The sequence below is a fragment of the Glycine max genome, chromosome 9 (genome assembly GCF_000004515.6).
Source record: "Glycine max cultivar Williams 82 chromosome 9, Glycine_max_v4.0, whole genome shotgun sequence".
NCBI lineage: Eukaryota > Viridiplantae > Streptophyta > Magnoliopsida > Fabales > Fabaceae > Glycine > Glycine max.
The window spans coordinates 37382056-37402086 of NC_038245.2; the positions used below are offsets into that span (position 1 = coordinate 37382056).

Consider the following 20031-nt stretch of genomic DNA (forward strand, 5'->3'; position numbering starts at 1 on the left):
ACAAAATTTGATATTTTTTTCTGTCCTTTAGTATTATAATTCAGAGTTTTGTTTTAGATGTGTTGTTGCTGATTTGATATATTTTTCTATCTTATAGTATTCTAATTCAGGGTTTTGTTTTAGATGTGTTGTTGATGAAGTTTCTAAAGGAACATCCAATTCAGTAGAGAGGACAACCGTGGAATGTAATGCAGATGATCATAATAGTAACAGTGAATGCCATGCTAAGGATTCCTTTTCAGGAAAAGTGTCTGTGTCTGTTGCTGATACAGGAGAGACAGTTGTTGTTGTTTCAATGGTTAACCAAACAATATGGGTTCCAGCAACAAGTGAGAAAATCCTATTGCCTTTTGAAGTTGGTGGGTACCCAATGACTGAATCATGTATTTTAATGTCTGACACAAATGGTCAGCAAAGTGGGGAAGTGAAGACAGAGACAAATACGTTACGAATCATGGAGGAAGAAGAACTGGAACTGTCTTTGTCAAACAACATATCCTGTAGCGTAACTTCTAAATCCTTAGTGCATAATGATTTAAAGAAAAGTGTCCGTGGAGCAAGGGATGACCCAAGTGGCTTTGACGGAACCAAGTTATTCGACGAGTCCCTTACCAAAACTAGTCCATCCAAAATTGAATCCGAAATGGGTCTTCAACTTGGTTTGTCAGTGGGCTCTTTCTTATCTGGTAAATTAAATTGTATATCACTAGCTTTTTGGTTGAATGAAAAGTATATCATAAATCAACTTTTTGTGCTCTTCTTCTGTAAGCTAGACTAATTGTCATAATCTTAATGTGCTTATAGTTGATGGTGCAGACAAGAATGAAACAAAAGATCAAGCAACTGATGTCCTGTGCTTGAGTTCAGAAGAATGTTTTTTGAAAGGTACTCACCATACAGGGAATATTATTCCTGTTGCTTTCTTTATTTTAGTCCACACTTGGACTGTGGGAAACCATTGATCATATTGGTGGCTTCAAAGCATTTATACCGGTTTTTAAACCTTATAATGTTGATAATAAAATTATCTCAGGAGATGAAATTGAAGCAAATGCTTGTAAGGACAATGCCAAAGTGGCTGGTGGAAAGAGAAAGCATGCTGATTATAGATAAGAAATTATTTAAATTTGTATTATATTAAATGAGTAGTTTTCCATGGTCATTGTGTTGGGAGAGAAAGAGAAGATGTAAAAATGTTGTGGGATGAAGCACACTGTGCCTTAGTCCTCACTCCTCATGCTTATTATACTCTGACAGATGACTCCAACATGGACACTAGGCCCAACACTAACACAAATGCTTTGACATGGTCAATGTAAAAAATATAGGATAGTGGGAGTGTGGGACACTTCTATAAAACACGCATACATATGAGAAACATAAAAGATCTAAAATAGTAACCAATATTTGTATATTCTTGTATATGCACCTTTCTATTATAATGAGCCTCACAAAACATACTAAGAGACATTGTTTTTTAATATTTTATATTACATTTTAAAGTGAATTTTTCTTAATGCTAAAAACTAAATATTTTTTTTATAATACTAGTTTTCTTAAAATGTCTGTCCATATGGAGATGGAGGTGTTGACTTGAGTGTTTGAGTCATATAGTATATTTGGGTCAATAATTTTTTTTTTTAAGTGAACATTGAATGAGTAGTGTCTAACATGTGGCATACTGGTGTTGGTGTGGGAATTAACGTGTCTAACACTCAACACCTCAAGAAAGGGGAGTGTCCCTACTGCATCTGTTATAATAGAAGGATGGGTTAAGGGTATACAAATGTTTAATTGTCAATCTATCACCCTGCAATCAACATCCTAATTAATAGGAATTGGCCACCCAGAATCAAGCTCCCTATTAGTCACCCCTTGATTTTAGGAGTCGCTGCTTCCTTAATCCATAATACTTGCCTATATTCTTGACAGTTACCAAATCAAGTATTTCCATTAAATGGACCAGGCCTAACTCAATCATAAAAGTTAGCTCGAGAGGAGAGGGTTGCTCAAGTCTTATAACAACTACTTGGATTATTTTCCTAGCTAATGGGGCACTTCTTAACAAAATAGATAGAAAGCCGCATATTATTCTAAAGCCTGAAAGATGTAGTTGTTGGCATAAAATATCATCATGAAAGTCGTGCTGCCAGTTGCAAAGAGCCCTTTGAATATTGATGTTTTCTAATAGTCATAATTAAACAGAAAGACATAGGAGCTGCTGCCTAGATATTCTTGATACTCTTGTGTGCTATTAAAACTGCATCAATTGTCTATGATATTTAAATGCATATTCTGTCGAAATAAATGTGTTAATTGTTACTTGTTTTATGTTCATCACATGAGGAGTTCAAAATTTGACTTTTTTTTCTTTGTTCTTTTTCCCTGATTTTTATCCTTGACTTCACAGTGATGAGCAAGTTTATATAAAGGCTGATGATGGAGATGTCAAGCCTGAACTTCCAGAAGAAGATGACAAGTCTGAACTTCCAGAAGAAGATGACAAGTCTGAACTTCCGAATGAAATTGGACAAAAGAAAATTAGAGCTACTGGTAGTCAAATGACCAGTACTAATGACTCTGCAGATGCTCATCTCTTAGAAAATGCTCAGAAATGCACAAGGGAAAATTGAATGTTGTGTTGGGATTAAAAGAATGCACATTGTTTATATCGTTGCAATTTTCACAAGGGATTAAAAGAATGCACATTGTTTACAAGAATGCACACTCTATTGTGACACACGCACATACTTTGGCAGCAAAGCATATGTGGTACCGCTCACTACCTTGCTGGAAGTGGGCTTGGAGTGAGCTTGAAAACAAATTATATTATTCTTATGAATAGATTTTATAATTTTTTTAAATTCATTTTTTTCTTCTATTATATCATTCATTTGATTTTTACACTTCCCTCTATCCTCTTCTTATTTCTCTTAGCTATTAGAAAATGGTACAACCATAATTTCTATGAAAAAATGTTACTTTTAATTCAAGTTTGTTCATAATTATATCTTTTACACCCTCAATTTTACAATTTTTCATATTTTTTTTCCTTAAATATATTTTTAGTCCTTCAAGTTTAAGATTTATCATTTTCAATTTTTCAAATTAAAATTTATATTTTTCAATTCTCAAATTCATGTTTTTGTAAGTTCATTTTTTGGAAGACAAATAATAATATTAATATATAGAGCAGAGGGATACCCACAAGGAGTGGGGAGAACCTTGCACAACAAGAAAAACATAAGAGTCCTCACAAAAGTTCCCACTGATCCTACTAGTAAAGCTTCACTACCCTAACATACCCCAACATCATTAACATCCAACCAAAAACCTGTATACCACTTAAAGCAAAAAACCCCACTATACAATCAACTCCCTCCCAAATTCTCGTCGGGGTTGGAATCCCTCCAAAACCGAGACAAGAACCACCCAAACACTGCCCCAAACAATCAAGGAACATGCTTATCCCAACTATCTCAAGGACTTTGACACGAAAAATAAAAAACTAGTTAACTTTACATATCTTTTGGCAAGTAAACTCCTTCCTCTATATCATTTTTTTCCCTTACCTCAGCCTTATATCATATGGAAACAGTGATTATACGTACACATACACTTTTATATATATATATGATCACAAACAATATGATGCATAGTCTAGTTAAAGTACTGGAAAGATTGTTGTCAGTTCTTGTTTATAGGCACATGCTTTAAAACCTAATTAAGGTATAGTACCATCAAGAATCCATAGAGCAATAAAGAGAAATTCTACAAATATGTGTTCGCACCTTCCTTTGCCTTGGTTGTGCTAAAGACCCTTCAAGCTATTTCTCAAGATTCTGCAGCTCCTTTATGTTCAATGGTCCAACATCTTCCCCAAGCAAATGCCTAAAACAACAATACATTGGAAAGTTAATTAACTTTACATGGGTGGTTATGATTTTCTAACCTTTGTTACTATATTAATTAACTCCTTTTGTTTGTGATTAAGATACATATGCATGTGACTGCTGAAAACATGATAATATATTCATCAGAAGGTATTAGATATTAGATATATATTAAAACAAGTCTATTCTTTAGAATAGGCATAAGTGATTACCTCTGGGTCCTTTGAAGAGAATCATACTTTGCCTTTAGCTTTGACACCTCTTGGTACCAGCTCTGATAGCCAAAACAAAAAATTAATAAATATTCACTAACAAGATCAAATTAATTGATTGCTGTTATATATAGAGATGTATCATATCGTTAAGACTTATATATATATATATATATATATATATATATATATATATATATATATATTGTTGTAGACAGGGCTATCTTTTTGCATTAATTCTATCTAAGAAAAATAATTCACTACTAACTTGAGTTAGTGAACACATGCGTACCTGAGTTTCACATTCAACGTGTTCGTCTTGAGGAGTAAAAGAGCTACGATGGTATTGCTCAATAGTTTTGGTAGTCCTGCAAATTAAGCGAAACTGATTGGTCAATATTAGTACAAAGCAAATTACGTAGTTGTGTAAATGGTGAACATGAACAAGATCCCCACAGTCTCAAGTAGTCCATCACTCAACATGAACATGAACTCATCAGCAAACCTCATTAATATACCTATATAGTTTGCTAAAACCCTAAAAAAAATTACATTACTACAGTGTATAGATTACTACATGTTTCTATATCTAGTTTAGATAAATGTTTGCAAATATGTAAATTTAAGTATATAGTTCTCTTCTCTTCCCTATAAATTGTAAGATAACTTTGCCCCTTCTGTGATTCTATGAATCTCAAATTTTAGAAGAAGCAGTCTATAGATAAAAATGAAAAAAAGGGCTTCTAAATTCTATTCAATGCTGAAACTTTGTACTTTGCTTTATAAGTAAATAAATGTGGTTAAACTATTTTTTCATTTAAAAAAATGGTCCACAACTACAATTTTGACTGCAATTTCAAGGATTTTGTGATCTTTGCATCTACAATTATAGCCATATCAGCTGCATAGATATATTTATCCATACTTTCCTACAATATCAAGAATACAAAGCTTTAATTGTGACCACAATTTAAAACCTTGCTATTAACATTATTTAACGCAATGATTATACATAAGTCATAAAAGAGAATCTAATTTGATGCTGGAAAAATGATTATGTGGTTAATTGCGAATTTATGTATTGTAACTGAGTGAGTAATATGGTGCTGGAAATGACTGAGTTATTAATTTCAATTTGTTTTTTCTATAACAAAAACTTTATTCTCTCTGGCAGCTGCTCAATGACATAAAATCAAGTGTGGACAAGGATATAGATGTAGGAGTAATCAACCCAAGAGAGATCAAGTTTAAAAGCAGACCGTACTACAGATATGTTGGTTCTCTTACAACTCCACCATGCACTGAAGGTGTTGTTTGGACAATTGTGAAGAAGGTTCTGTACTTTATTCACATGATTTTCTTAACTAGCAAAGACTATATTTATTAGTTCATACAATACAAGCACATCTACTTAAGTGAAATGAAAAATCTCAAACTTTGATTTATCATGCTAAAAGAGACTAACTTGTTTGATAAACTTAATCTTGATGACACTTAGCATATCACACATAATTATATGTCACATAACACCTTTTACGAGCAATTAGCTTCTTTTTTTTTACTTAATCGCTATTTTCCTCTTCTATTTTTTTTTTTGAATTTTAGTTTAATCATCTTATTATTAAAAAAAAATTAATTAGGTCCTTTAATTTTTAATTCTTTTATTTTTAAAAGTTTCAATTAGATCTCTTATTTTTTAAATAAATTTAATTTGGTCCTATTTAAAACCAAATCTGATCTTATTTTTTTTAATTTTTTAAAGTAAATGAAAATAAAAATGGGATCAAATTAAAACTATTATAAAAAAAATAAAGTACATTATTAAAACTTCTACAAATGAAAGTATCTAACTGAATCATTTTTAAAAATTAAAAGATCTAATTGAATATGTTAATAATAAAAGGATGAAATCAAACTTAAAAATAAATTAGAGAAACAAAATAGTAATTAAGTTTTTAAATATAATTAATGTTTAATTCATTCATCATATTTCAGGGGATGCAACATATTGCAAAATTAAGGCTGGAATTATAATTAGCCAATCAAAAATAGGAAATTTGGTAAATGACAAACCAGAGTGGGCAGTGATTATCAAAAACAGATATTTGTGTGTTCAAGCACAAGTGGAGCTTTACTATAATGGGTTTCAAATAACTGAAGCTGTGACCCATCAATTTTGAGCATTTCTAACAGCGTGGGTCTTCTAAAAAATGGTAAAGGCATTTCTTTTTCTCTGAACATGTAAAATTTGTGTATGAATGGGATTGACATTATTTGTTTTCTCATTTGCTCATATGCAAATAAAAGTTAACTTAATGAAAACTGCAATTTATAGAACTAAAAGGTGTAGTACAGAACCTTCTCTTTTAGAACTATTTATCAAATCTAAAATTCCCATATAAGTGATCATACAATACAAGTACATCTACTTAAGCATTATCTAAGTTGCAACTGTTTTCCATAGGGATATGAGGAAAATGCAAGGCAAACACTGGAACTTGGTGGAAGACAAGTTTGGTTATATGGACCTATGGAGAATGAAAAGCCTACTTAAATATTTGTATAAAGATGTGAAGGGAAGTAACTGCTTCTACACTTGGCAATAAAGCAGAGTTTGAAGTATGGACAAATAAAGGCTACATGTTGGCACGATCAAGCACCTGGAATAAATTTAATCATTGGGCCCTTATAATTTTTGCTGCAAACAGAAACTCATTAAAGTAATTGATAACATAAGCATATGGAGGTCCAGTTTAAAGCAGGACAAGTTTTTGCTGTAAAAGGAGCAAACATATAACATGTTTCTCTTTTGTTGATTGTGATCTCGTTCCCATCTCAATTCTCACCGTTTTTTTTCTGTTTTCTTTCTTTATCTAGTGCCTTCAATTTCAATACCCTCAAGCAGTGACCTCGTTTATTATTTCACATGCTCATACACTAGATAAAAAAAATGATTTAATTATCATTCTTTAACACGTTTCCATGCATAAACTAATGAATTGATTCTCAGGCTGTAAAAGGAACAAACATATAACATGTTATGAACTAGCATGAGAGTAAGAGTAAATGGACATTTAACTTTGGTTACTGGTTATTCAACACTGAACCAGTAACCACTTCAAAAGTAGAGCCTACCTAGCTTCTTCACCTCTGCTTATTCTTTATACAACTTTGGTTACTGGTTATTCTTTAAAAGTTTTACCTCTGCTTTTCTTTGGTTACTGGTTATTCAGCACTAATTTAGGCATTACTTTTTTTGCAAAACACTAAACCTTGCTTATTGTATAATAGAAAGCTTAATCAGAATATTATGACTACTTATTCACCTAGGCATAGAAACAGTAAAGCCATAAAAAGCCAAAGAAAAGTATAGCCTTACTTATTCACCTACCTAGCTTCTACTTCTACCAAAGCAGTAATAAAAACACTAACAACATACAAACACTGTATCAGCAAGACCAAGATTGATCAATGAAATACTCAGGGGAGTGAAATACCAACTTACTATTTGGTTGTAAAGGTTTATCTTCACCAGAAAAGCAGTTCCCGTGGAATTAGCATTAGCAAACAGTATTTACCTCTGCATCACTTCATTTCTCCTACTTGCCTAAAAATAACACAAAGTAGTTTGTGTTATTTTCACTTCAAAACAGTTTGAATATAAAATAATCAGTTTCACGAACATCCAATTTTCATAACTTCAACAAACACCACACAAAGTACTTTGTTTGCTTGTTTGTCTATTTTGAAAAAAAATAATGAAAAGTGAAAATAGGTAAAACCGTAAAAGAGGGACCAAAAAGAAATCTTACAACAAACCTAATTTGGTCGCGCGAAAGTGGTGAGTCACGACAGGCTACGGGTGCGCCGCCGCGAACGGTGGGAGTTGAGTGATGATGCGAACTCAGGAAGGGAGACCTCTGTGACTGAGGAAGGTCTTCAGAGGTTTTGTTTGAGGCTAGATAGGGCGCGCGAGAGTCTTGTTCGAGGCTAGCTATGGCGCGTGAGTGTTGTTGGAGGGTATAGTGACGAAGGCTAGGGTTCGACGCACGTGAGTGTTGTCTGTAGCACATGAGTATAATCATGTGCCAACCACGTCGTGTTGACAACACGAATGTTGTCGAAGATATGATTCACGGATTCAAAGACGGGTTTCTACATCACCGTCTTTGTTTGCTATCTTTATAATTACCCAATTGCCACCGCTTATTATACAACATCGTTTTAGGCGGACCGAAGTTGTTAGTGTGTTGTAAAAACCAAGATTTTTAGTAGTGCAAATAAAAAATTAGTTGGTTAGTTGCTAACCGTCCTTATTGGATTACAATGGTCTTAACACTCCCACTTAATCCAATAGTTCTACCACTCCTAGATCCATCCTCAAGTGCACAAATCTCTCAACTCTTACAGACTTTGTAAGTACATCTACAACTTGCACTTCTGTGGGATAATGCACCACTTCAATTAAGTCTTTGCTAACTTTATCCCTTAGGAAATGGAACCTAGTTTCAATGTGTTTACTTCTACCATGTGAGATCGGATTTTTGGCTAGATTAATTGCAGACTTGTTGTCAATGAGGATCTGCACTAGTTTTTGAGGTTCAACTTGAATCTCTTTCACTAATGAGTCAATCCATATAGCTTGACATGCTACAAAGGCACCAACTATGTATTCTGCTTCACATGATGAGAGAGCCACCACTGGTTGCTTCTTGGAGCACCATGAAGTTGGTGCATCAAAGAGCTTGAATAAGTATCCAGTAGTGCTCCTTCTATCACTCTTGTCCCCACGCCAATCAGAGTCAGAGAAGCCCATCAAACCTCTACCCTTCTATTTTTTTGCCTTTGGAAACAACACACTAAGACTATGTGTTCCCTTCAAGTACCTTAGTACCCTCTTTGCTGCAATGAGATGTGGTCTCATTGGCTCATGCATAAATCTACTCACCAAGCCAACTACATAACATAGGTCAAGTCTATTGTTGTAGAGGTACCTCAGTGATCCAATTAGTTGTTTATACAATGTTGGATCCACCAATTCATCATCAGTTGCTTCTTCCAACTTGGACTTGAACTTCGTTGGTGTAGTTGTTGGGTTGCAATCTATCATGCTGAACCACTTCAACACACCACTTGTGTACTTCCTCTTATGCATCACAGTTCCATCAGCTATTTTTACAAACTCCATCCCTAGAAAATAGGTCAATTTCCCCAAATTTGTCATCTTAGACTCAGACTTCATTAGGCTCTTGAATTTTTCAATCTCATTGTGATCACTGCCAATCACCAATAAATCATCTACATAGAGACAAATCAATACCTTGCTTGACTCGACTCCTCTTTTGTAGTACACACTATGCTCAACACCGCACCTTAAGAATTCATAGTTGGTCAGAAATGAGTCAATCTTCAGGTTCCAACTCCTTGGAGCCTGCTTTAAATCGTACAGGGCCTTGTGAAGTTTATAGACCTTTTTCTTTTTCCCTTTTATCTCAAATCCGGAAGGGTAAGTAACAAATACTATTTCATTAAATGGTTTGTTCAAGAATGCTAATTTTACATCTAAATGGAATAAAGACCAATTATTTTTGCTGGCTAGAGCCACCACCAACCTAATGGTTTCAATTCTGGCCACAGGTGCAAACACCTCCTTGTAGTCTACTCTAGGTTTCTGCAAAAAAAACACCTAGCAACCAACCTTGCTTTATGCTTTGGTATGGATCCATCAGGGTTTAGTTTAAGCTTCAACACCCATTTCACTTCAATTGGTTTCTTGTTAAAAGGTAACTTTGTTAGTTCCCAAGTGTGCTTCTTCTTTATTGCTTTTAGCTCTTCAATCATAACATTTTTCCAGGCCTCCTCCTTCATTGCTTCTTAGTAATCTATAGGCTCAATGTCAACCAAAAGAGCAAAGTGCATCAAATCTCCTTCTACATTTACTGCATTATTTGACAGCATTTCAAAGTGCTGAAATCTAACAGGTAGTTGTGTTTGTTTCTGAGTTCTTTGATCAACCATTGGATTAATAGAATCAACATCTTCTCCTTCAATGTCTGCATCAACAGCTTTTGTGTCACTACATACTTCTTCATTTAATTTAGGAATTACTGGCTTTGGTTGAGCTCTCTGAGTAACATATAACTACCCAAATCTGTGTATTATATTTTCAAATAAGGGAAAATTGTTAAATGAGACAGACGGATGCAATCATTGACCGTATATATAAAACTCTTACAGCAACACTGCATCTCTAATAAACTCAATTTATAAATGAAATCAAGTAAAAATATAATAAAATGTAAACTAACCAATTTTTCTGTCAAGTTTGAAGGTATCCAAGACGAGTTTATATATTTTCTCCGGTTTCATACATTCAAAATCTCAACACATTATGATTTTTTTTTCTTTTCACGTATGATTCACCTCTTGTTAGCCAAACATCACAAAATATAAATATAAATAGCAGAAGAAAGTAAATTTAACATGATTTCACACATTTTATCTATAACTATTAATAATGTTTTTAGACCGTTTTACCCTCCATCAATTTATTTTGTTCAATAATTCTTCCACTACTTTTTAGTTAGTTACTTCCTTTTCTTACTTTTTTTTAACTTCTAAACCTTTTTTCTTTTTTATTTAAAATATATATCTCCTAGTATACATAAACACAAACAACTTAATAACTATTTATAACTCAAATCAAATTACCTATTTTTTAAATAAACTTGATAAAATATTATCATTACAAATTTGTTAGACAAACTAAATTAATAAACATTTTCTTCATATGAAATGTTTATCATATCAATATCGAGTTAAAGAATATTTATTATATTCGGACATTTAATTAAGTTTTACCTATTTTTTGTTATTTTACATCACATCATATCATTTATTAAAAATTTTAATTTGTCTATTTCTCTTTTTCCTCCCACTATACAGTATATGCACCCCAAAATTGAAATATATGTTAGACATTTTTAGTGCAAGAATAATCACAATATGTGGCATGGTATCACATACTGGTTGTTGGGAAACACGGGCCCTGCCAGCACGATGTGACGCGTGTCCTGTATAAGAGGGTCCATATCTTTTATAGTAAGGTATCACTATTGCAAATTTTTTGATATGTTAGATTGAGCTACGTGAGGTGGAGGAGGAGCATGTTATCAACACTTCGTGATTATTCTTTCTTTCGCCATGGAATAGGAATTGAAATGATGGGCAAGGAAATCAAGAACACCATGCATGCATGGGAGGGTCCAACTCCAACACTAATGAATATCAACATCTTCCAGTTCAACTAACCCAAATAGAGAGGCTTAGGACTCACCATTTTTGTTGTTTGTAATCTAAAACTAAAAGGCGCATATTTAAAAGGATATAACTCCATGAAAAGATATATGGCAGTTTAATTTGAAAAAATATATTAATAATTGAAACAAACTTTATTCTATCTTTTCTTTTTTCCATATGTATAGACCATAAGGTAGGGCGTAGTTACTTCAAAAATTGAACAGTTCCCAAGTAATTATTTAACAATTAAAATAAATAAATTTTAATTTATAGTGGCCAAAATTTTAATCTTTAAAAGTTAACTCAATTCAGTAGCCGAAAAAATCAATCGTTATATATAAAATTTGCAACAAAAAATTAGTTGCTAATTAGCAACAGAAAAATCAATCGCTGACTGTAGAGATTAAAAAATTAGTCACTATTTGAAGGTAGCCAATGATCACTGAATGAAAAACACTTAAAATTACTAATTAGTTTCAATTACTAATTAGTGAGAGATAAATTAGTCACTAAATTTGGGTTGAATAGTTTAGTTGCTAGTTAATGATTAAAAAAAATCAATTTCCAAAGTGGTGAGACTTACATAATTTTTAATCTAGTAACATATAATAAAGACTCAAAAATTGGCATGAGAACAAAATGATGGTAGAAAGCTAACTTCACCAAGTTACTTTTCACCTCTTCTACCCTGTATTATTTTTTAAGAGTTATATACCCTTTATCGATCGTTACGCAACAAGCCAATTAATTGGTACTACAAAATTATTACCAAATAGTTTGAAGCATATAATTAAAATTATTAAATGCATTCTAAGTAGTGAAATGACTTACAGCATTTATAAAATAATTTTTATTATAACTACGGTAAGTCATTTAAGCCCAAATTATTTTATAAATGCTGTTATTTGGAGCCCAAAAGCATATAACTCATGGCATTTCAACATATGTATCATTAATTTTTTGAGGCAATTACTATTTTCACCTTCCTTTTATACTATTACACTCCCTTTTTTTTTACCCAAACTACCCTACAAAATGCACTTCCCTTGTCTCTTTCTTCCCCAATTTTCCAAAAAAACGTATAAACCCTCCCCTTTTGTATAACTCTTCCAGAACAACACACACCCCTTCCATGCCACTCAACCTCTGACAACTTATTCCGACCAAAAACCCATCGTCGACGAACCCACGCAGTTTCGACTTCATGTCTACAAAATTTTCAAACCCACTTTAATTATTTAATTCTACCCACCCTTTTCTTTGTCTCTTTGGGTCTACAAAATTTCTGAACTAGATTTGCAGAGAAGATGATTAAATATGGGAACTGTCTTTTAAAATAAAACTTTCAACAACAAGCCTTATGATCTATGATTCCATGCCACTTGAGTCTCATAGGAAAAGATCATTTCAGTTCCAACAATTTGCATGTCATGTTTCTTTCATATAAAATGTAGAACGTGGCCTGCTGCAAATCAGTGCAACAAAATGTTTATCATGCAAACGGAAGAGATCACAACAAATTTTGATGGGGCAAATAAGCCAACACAATAACAACTTTATAACAGAGTAATAGGTAGCAAAAATAAATTCCCCCAAACTTGCAAGAACATGTGAGGAGCACCAATAAAACACTCTCTAGTGGGTATGCGAAATATTAGCTTGATCCAATGATAAACGAATCCAAAGTTGCAATCTGAAAAAAACACTCTCTAGTGGGTTTGCGAAAATCATAATAATTTTCCCTCTCTTTTCTCTCTCAATGATTTGTAATTGTTTTCCCCTCTCAAATGAGTCTCTCTTACTATATCTCACTCTCTAACCTGACCCCTCTCCACTTAAATAAGTGAGACAAAATGAGTCTTCTCATTTGGGCCTCTACTCCACATAGAAGAGGAGCCCAAAAAACTCAACAAATCTCCCCCTCACAACTATGTGGAGGTGACCACCAAATCGACGATCTCACAACAAGCTTCAAACTTCCCTTTTAGTAATGCCTTAGTCATCATATCAGCACCACTAAAGGATTTCACCTTCAAAGGGCCACAAACATTTGAAAACATCAATTCAAGAAACTCAAATTTTCTGGAGAGAGGATGCTTCTTAAAGGATACTCCAGTTTGCTTACCAATCATACAATGAGAACATTTCTCCAAATCTACATTCTTCAGTCCTGGAAGCATATCCTTCTTGGCTAAACAATTCATCCCCTTCTCATTGATATGACTAAGCCTTCGGTGCCACAAAGATGCATCCATATCCATATCATTCACACTGTCTCTAGCAACCAAAGCTTTCGTCCAATACAACTTTGAAATTTTATCCCCTTTGGCCACAACCAAGTTACCTTTGGTGAGTTTCCACTTTCCAAAACCAAAGTGGTTTATCATAACCAGCATCATCAAGTACCTGCACAAAGATCAAATTAAAGCGGACATCTGGAGCATGTTTCACTCCTCTAAGTAGCAGCTGCATTCCCATGTTGGTTTGCTAACAAACATCACCAACACCGATCACCTTGGACACGCCATCACTACCCATCTTCAAGACTCCAAAATCACCTGGAGTGTAAGATATGAAGAACTCCTTCCTGGCTGTAACATGCAATGTAGCACCACTATCAATTATTCAGATGCTTTCATCACATACAAGATTAAGCAAATCAGGGTCATGGAGAATAACAAGATCATAACTGATAGCAGTAGTCACACGGTCATCATCATGATCCTTCTCTTTTTGCTTACCCTTCTTGTCTTTACTCTCCTTCTTCCATAGAAAAAATTTCCTCTAGATATGTCCTATTCCGTGACAATAATGGCACTCAACATTCTTGTATTGAGACCTAGAGTTGCTCCTGCTTTCGTCTCTATCACCCTTCATCATCTTCTTCTGGCTTCTCCCCCTGTTTTCAGTAATAAGCACCTCTGACTGAGAAGAAGTACCTTGCGCCTTCCTTCTCATCTCTTTATTAAGATCATTAGTCTTTTAAAAATAGTGATTGAAAGCAAAATTCTGAATGTGAAACAAATAATAATTTACAAAAACGTCAATGCTAATAAAATTTTATGTTCATGGTTCACCTAAATCAACAAATTCAGTATTCAGCCTAGACAAACTTGTGTAACGCTGCATTCTAGCTATGTACGAAGTGGACCACTGCTTTGCCTGAGAATGACAATGTGTACTTCACAGCAACGCCACTGGTGGTAAAGGATAGTGGTCTTGTAACAAAACCTGTTACATAACGACAGTGGTAATTGAACGTTAGATACGCAACTAAATTTTTAGCATGTTAACTAAATTCATAATTATGCAATTACCTGTACAAAATGATTTCCATACACATGACCAATGCATATTACACAATGAACAGAAGAATCTGGCGGCGACTGACTTCTAAGAGGAAAAAATGTTATGCTTTGTTTTTGTGAAAGAGAAACAACGATTATGTTGTATCGTGAAGCAATGATGTATCCCATATCCGTAATATTCATCCACTTGTCCATCGTAACCTACATGTAACAAACAACAAATAGTGGTTACTTAAAATGTTATTTTAACAAAAAAAATGACATAATAATAAAATTATGATTCTTAGATAACTCATCAACAAGTAGAGAACGCTTTAATTCTTCAAATCTCTCTATGCCACCAACCAGGTTCATATACTCTTCGGACCAGCTACTCAGTTCTTTATGTTGATGGTTCCTCACCAATGACCATGATTCTTCACCTATACCCAATAACGCAGCTATTGCACAATAACCACAATTACCATCTGCTTTGACATCAATAATGTTTTCAATAGAATCTTGGATGCAAGGATGAAATTGATTCAACATTGGAATACTCTGTCTCTATATTGGGTCCTGAGATGATGATGCACTACATTTCACTAAGAAATTACTATTTTGTACAGAGTGTAATGCATCAACATACTCCCAATAAGACGGATCGCATTTTGTTTACTTTTGATGTTTGGCAAGCAGATTTTTTTGGAGCACCCTTGGTCTTCACTTTTCCTGGAGGAGGACACATGGAGTTCATATCAGGGTAAGCAATATCTCGCAGCTTTGACTTCAAATGTATTTTACCACAAACATCAAGCTACTCAAAGCATTTCGATATGGTTTCCATCTCCTCAGTTATGGTCACCTGTGTCTCACTTAACCCTTAATCTGAAAAATTAAGTCTCCGCCAAAAAATGTGAATTGTCTCTAGTGATATGGAGCTAACAACATATTTAAACAACTCACATGCACATGGAAGACTGTGGGTACTCCTGATGACACATCCACATCATGAAGGGTTTTTGCCTGCATAAGCTACACGCTCATACTCAGCAGCAATTTCATTTAAAGCGTACCTTAATACCATGCCAAGTAGTTTTTTGTACAAGGTTACTTTAAACACATGTCCAACCACGTGCATGCTTGTCTCAAAAGATGTTTTAATTTGGGTGTGTTGAAGTGTCATCATATTATTCATTGCTTCCCAAACATTGCATATGTCACCAACAGAGTTTTGTAGGAGTCTTTTTGGTGACCAATGAGTACTCTCAACCCTACAAATGAAATATACAAAAACATGTAAACAATTGCATCATTGTCATTTAAATATTCACTTCAACAAATGAAAACAAACAAAAATTAATATTCATACCTGTTAGTGGTTGTGTTTTCTAGATGCATCACTTTGTTTGTCCATGCTTTCACAAATCTTTCATTGTGTGGAATGACTCATGTTTGACACACATAGTCCACAAACATAGGCCATAGCGAGCAAGCCATTTCAAATTTTTTAAGGTACTCTTCAAAAGAACTCTCATTGGGACAGTCAACCAAACTCCCCCAAGCCTCCATCACATAATCCCATGCATTCTTTTGAGCAACCAAGGTTTTGCACTTTGCCTTGACATTCTTGTCAATGTGGAACAGACACAACAAGTTTGTAGCATCCGGGAATACAGTTTTCACTGCATTCATCAAAGACAAATCTCTGTTAGTCACAATAACTCCAGGGAGTGCATCAGCTCTCATGAAAAGACCCTGAAACCACTCTAGAGCCCAAACAACATTATTAAGACGTTCTCCTTCCAAGTAAGCAAAACCAGCGGAGAATGTCATTCTTGTTGGTGTAACACCAACAATATCAAGCAACGACAGTTTGTACTTATTTGTTTTGTAGGTACTATCGATCAAGAAAACCAAATTACAAGAATTGGTTAACTTTACTGCATCAGGATGACTCCAAAACAAGTCACGTACAACATTATCATGCTAGTGAATATACTGATCTCGATCAAGCAGCATCATCAATTGTTGCATTTCGGGGTTACTCCCTCTTATGGAAGAACGGTAAGCATGTCTGGCATTGTAAATTTGTTTGATTGTTGTATAATTGTTGTTATTGTGCTCCTTCAACATCAACAAAATATTTATTGGCTTCACCATGGACTTCATCATATCAGCAACAACATTCTTCTCATCCTTTGTCAGTCGACCTGCATATGGATGCCCAACCAATGACTTTGTCATTTCGTGATTGTGAATCCCACAAATTAACTTCATCATCTAGTCGTCTCCTCCCGAAACTGGCTTCGCACGCAACTTAAACAAGCATCCACATTTTCTACTGTCAGTGCATGCTCTTACCAAATTATGTTTCTTTGGCATATACTCCCCACTCCTTTCATAAGCTATCAACAGAAATGAGGCTCTTCCTCGAACACCGGTATTGGTGTCTGACCTCATTATAATGGCAACAAATCCAATGTCATGAGTCAATGATCGAGCCCATTGTAAAACTTCATCACGGCTACCAAATAACTACAACACAATTCAAATCAGGTTTGCCATGAGTAAACATCTATGTAATATAATTATTGTGCCAACAACAACAAATTGCACAAATACCTCAAAAGTATTAAAGGCATCAGAGAAATCAACTTTAACGCCAACATCTTCCTCATTTTCGACATTCGTTTCAACTTCTTCAGACATCATACTATCATACATCCACTAGTCTTCATCCATCTTAATAAAACATTTAACAAATTCAATTTCAATTCACACAAATATAGTTGTTTACACAATAAATATTTTATAGGACTTTTTCATTAAAATGTCATATAAATCTAATAAATACATAATCATTCTCATATAAATTGATTTAATTATTAATCATTACTATATCAATATTATTACAACAATTAGTAAAGACATAAATTAAATAAATTATTAATAATTAATTTGACAATTAAAAATAAAAAAAATCTGTATGGGTCATACGGATTAGAGATCCGTATGACCCATACAAATCACCAATCCGTATGTTTTTTGCATACCTCATCTTCTTCGGCAATGAAAAGCGGCCAAAATCCACTGTGTACTCCTCACCAACGCACGTACACCACTGAAGAACAAATACGCTTCCAAAAGACCCTTAACGAAAGCAACATACACTGACTTACGGAAATTTTTCAGAAAAAAAATGGCGCTACAGAAATAAATAAAAAAAACTATACTGCTATTTATAACCGAAAATACCATAAGAGTATTTTCGGCATTTACGAAATTTGTTGGGTGCCCCAAGCAATTTCCTAGTCTAGATCTTAAAATATTCACTTTGTATGGCTTTTTTTTTAATAAAAGTATATTAATTCAAAAAAGTACTAAATACAAAGCGTGGCGATCCAATGATCCAGCCTCAACACAACCAAAAGTTCAAACAACCCAAATTCAAAAGAACCTCTCTAAACCTATAACATCAGCTCTGCAATGCGAGCTCTCATCTTATTACTATACCAGCCCTTGTATGTTATCATATTTATAATGTTATTTCGTATAGTATCTATATCTTTTGGTTTCCCAAAGCAATGTTCATTCCTATAGTTCCATAAACCGTAGATGGTTTCAGTTACTGCTAACCTTAGTAAAGCCGCCTTCCACCCTTTGCCAGATCCGTAGCGGAGTAACCAAATGATTTCTCTATCCCAGGTATCTGATTCATGATGAAAACCGATCCACACCAGAATATCTTTCCACACTTTTCTCATAGTGGCACAACCAAAAAATAAGTGGGCAATAGTTTCTTCTGCATCACAGAAACAACAGGTGTTGTTTGCAACCATTCCATATCTCACAAGCCGAGTTTGCATTGCAAGCTTTTGGTGGCAAGTGAGCCACAAGGTCATAACTGCTCGAGGTCTTGCTGCATTGCAGTACATCAATTTCCTCCAAGGCATAACCTCACCATCATTTCTCCTAAGTTCCATGTAGATATCTGTCATACAAAATCTCTCTTTCATCATCATGTCTTCCCACTTCCCTTGGATAGACGACACTTTTTCTCTGTTATTCAAAATCGCTTTCATTATCCAAGTACTATCTGGTTTGTTTTTTTAGTACTTATCCAACTTATTTTTTTAATCGGTAAATATTAGTTTATTAATTTTTTTTAGAAATATTAGTTGGAAGATTCGATCCGTGACTTGGTTATTAAAATAATTAAATTAAATATTTGGAAGTAGATAATAATAATAATAATAATAATAATAATAATAATAATAATAATAATAATAATAATTATTATTATTATTATTATTATTATTATTATTATTATTACATAAAAGGTCCATTAGGTGTGACATATTTTTTACTCTTATCAGATGTGCTTAAATTTCTTTCTTAATTAAATTATCGTTAATAATAAAGGTTAAATATGTTTAGAATTCTTGTAAAATTTGAAAAGTATTAATTTCATCCTCATAATTTTTTTTATTAATTTGGTCGATGTAAAATTAAAATATTTTTATTGATCCTCAGTGGTAACTCTGTTAGAGCATTTATAAATGCATGATTGCTTAAATAAGTTAGTTGTCTTAAATTTGTGAGTCTTAAATGACACATATATTTAAAATCTTTACACAAATTTACTTCAATGCTAAAGTTCTCAGAAATAGTGCTTAACTTGAGCAGCATTAGATTTTGTAATTGAAAAAGGATTCTTTAATTGATAAGAATGAGTTAAGCAACGATTGCTTATATAAGCAACTTATCTAAGCAACACACTATCAAGTTATTGAATAGATTATATGAAATCTCAAAAAATCCCGCTATTCAATTATTCATTAAACATGAGAATATTAATACATATTATTTTATCGATCAGATTAAATAGATTATCTATATATATATTATTTTCTTCCTATCTTATAAACTTTAAGGTGTATGAAGTGCCATTTCCTATCTTAGATTGTAATTAGTAGGTAGATAAAGAATCCGTTAACTTATGGTAGATACCTAGGCACCTAGAGACGAGGAAGGGCATAGTAAGAGACAAAATGCTTTGGGGACTTGAAAATAAGCATAGATATGAGGATTTTCGATATAGGTCAACCTTTTGAACTGTTGCTGAATCCATGGACAGGCAAGAGAACATCTTAGTAGCCAGAGGAAAAGAAAGCAAAAGTGATTCCCTTAGTAGCAGCGAGCGAAATCGGAGTAGCCTAAACCATGAAAACGTATCTTATCTCTTTTTTTTCTATTTGATTTTGATTCATTATTATATTCTATATTCTTCTATTTTTAGTTTCCTTTTTTCTTTTTCTACAATGTCCATTTTGTACC

At 33.6% G+C, this 20031-nt stretch overlaps 1 pseudogene; it reads right to left on the bottom strand.

Moving 5' to 3' along the window:
• Window positions 1-3687: 3687 nt before the first annotated feature.
• Window positions 3688-4615, bottom strand: LOC102660729 (agamous-like MADS-box protein MADS3; annotated as a pseudogene).
• Between the last annotated feature and the right edge of the window lie 15416 nt (window positions 4616-20031).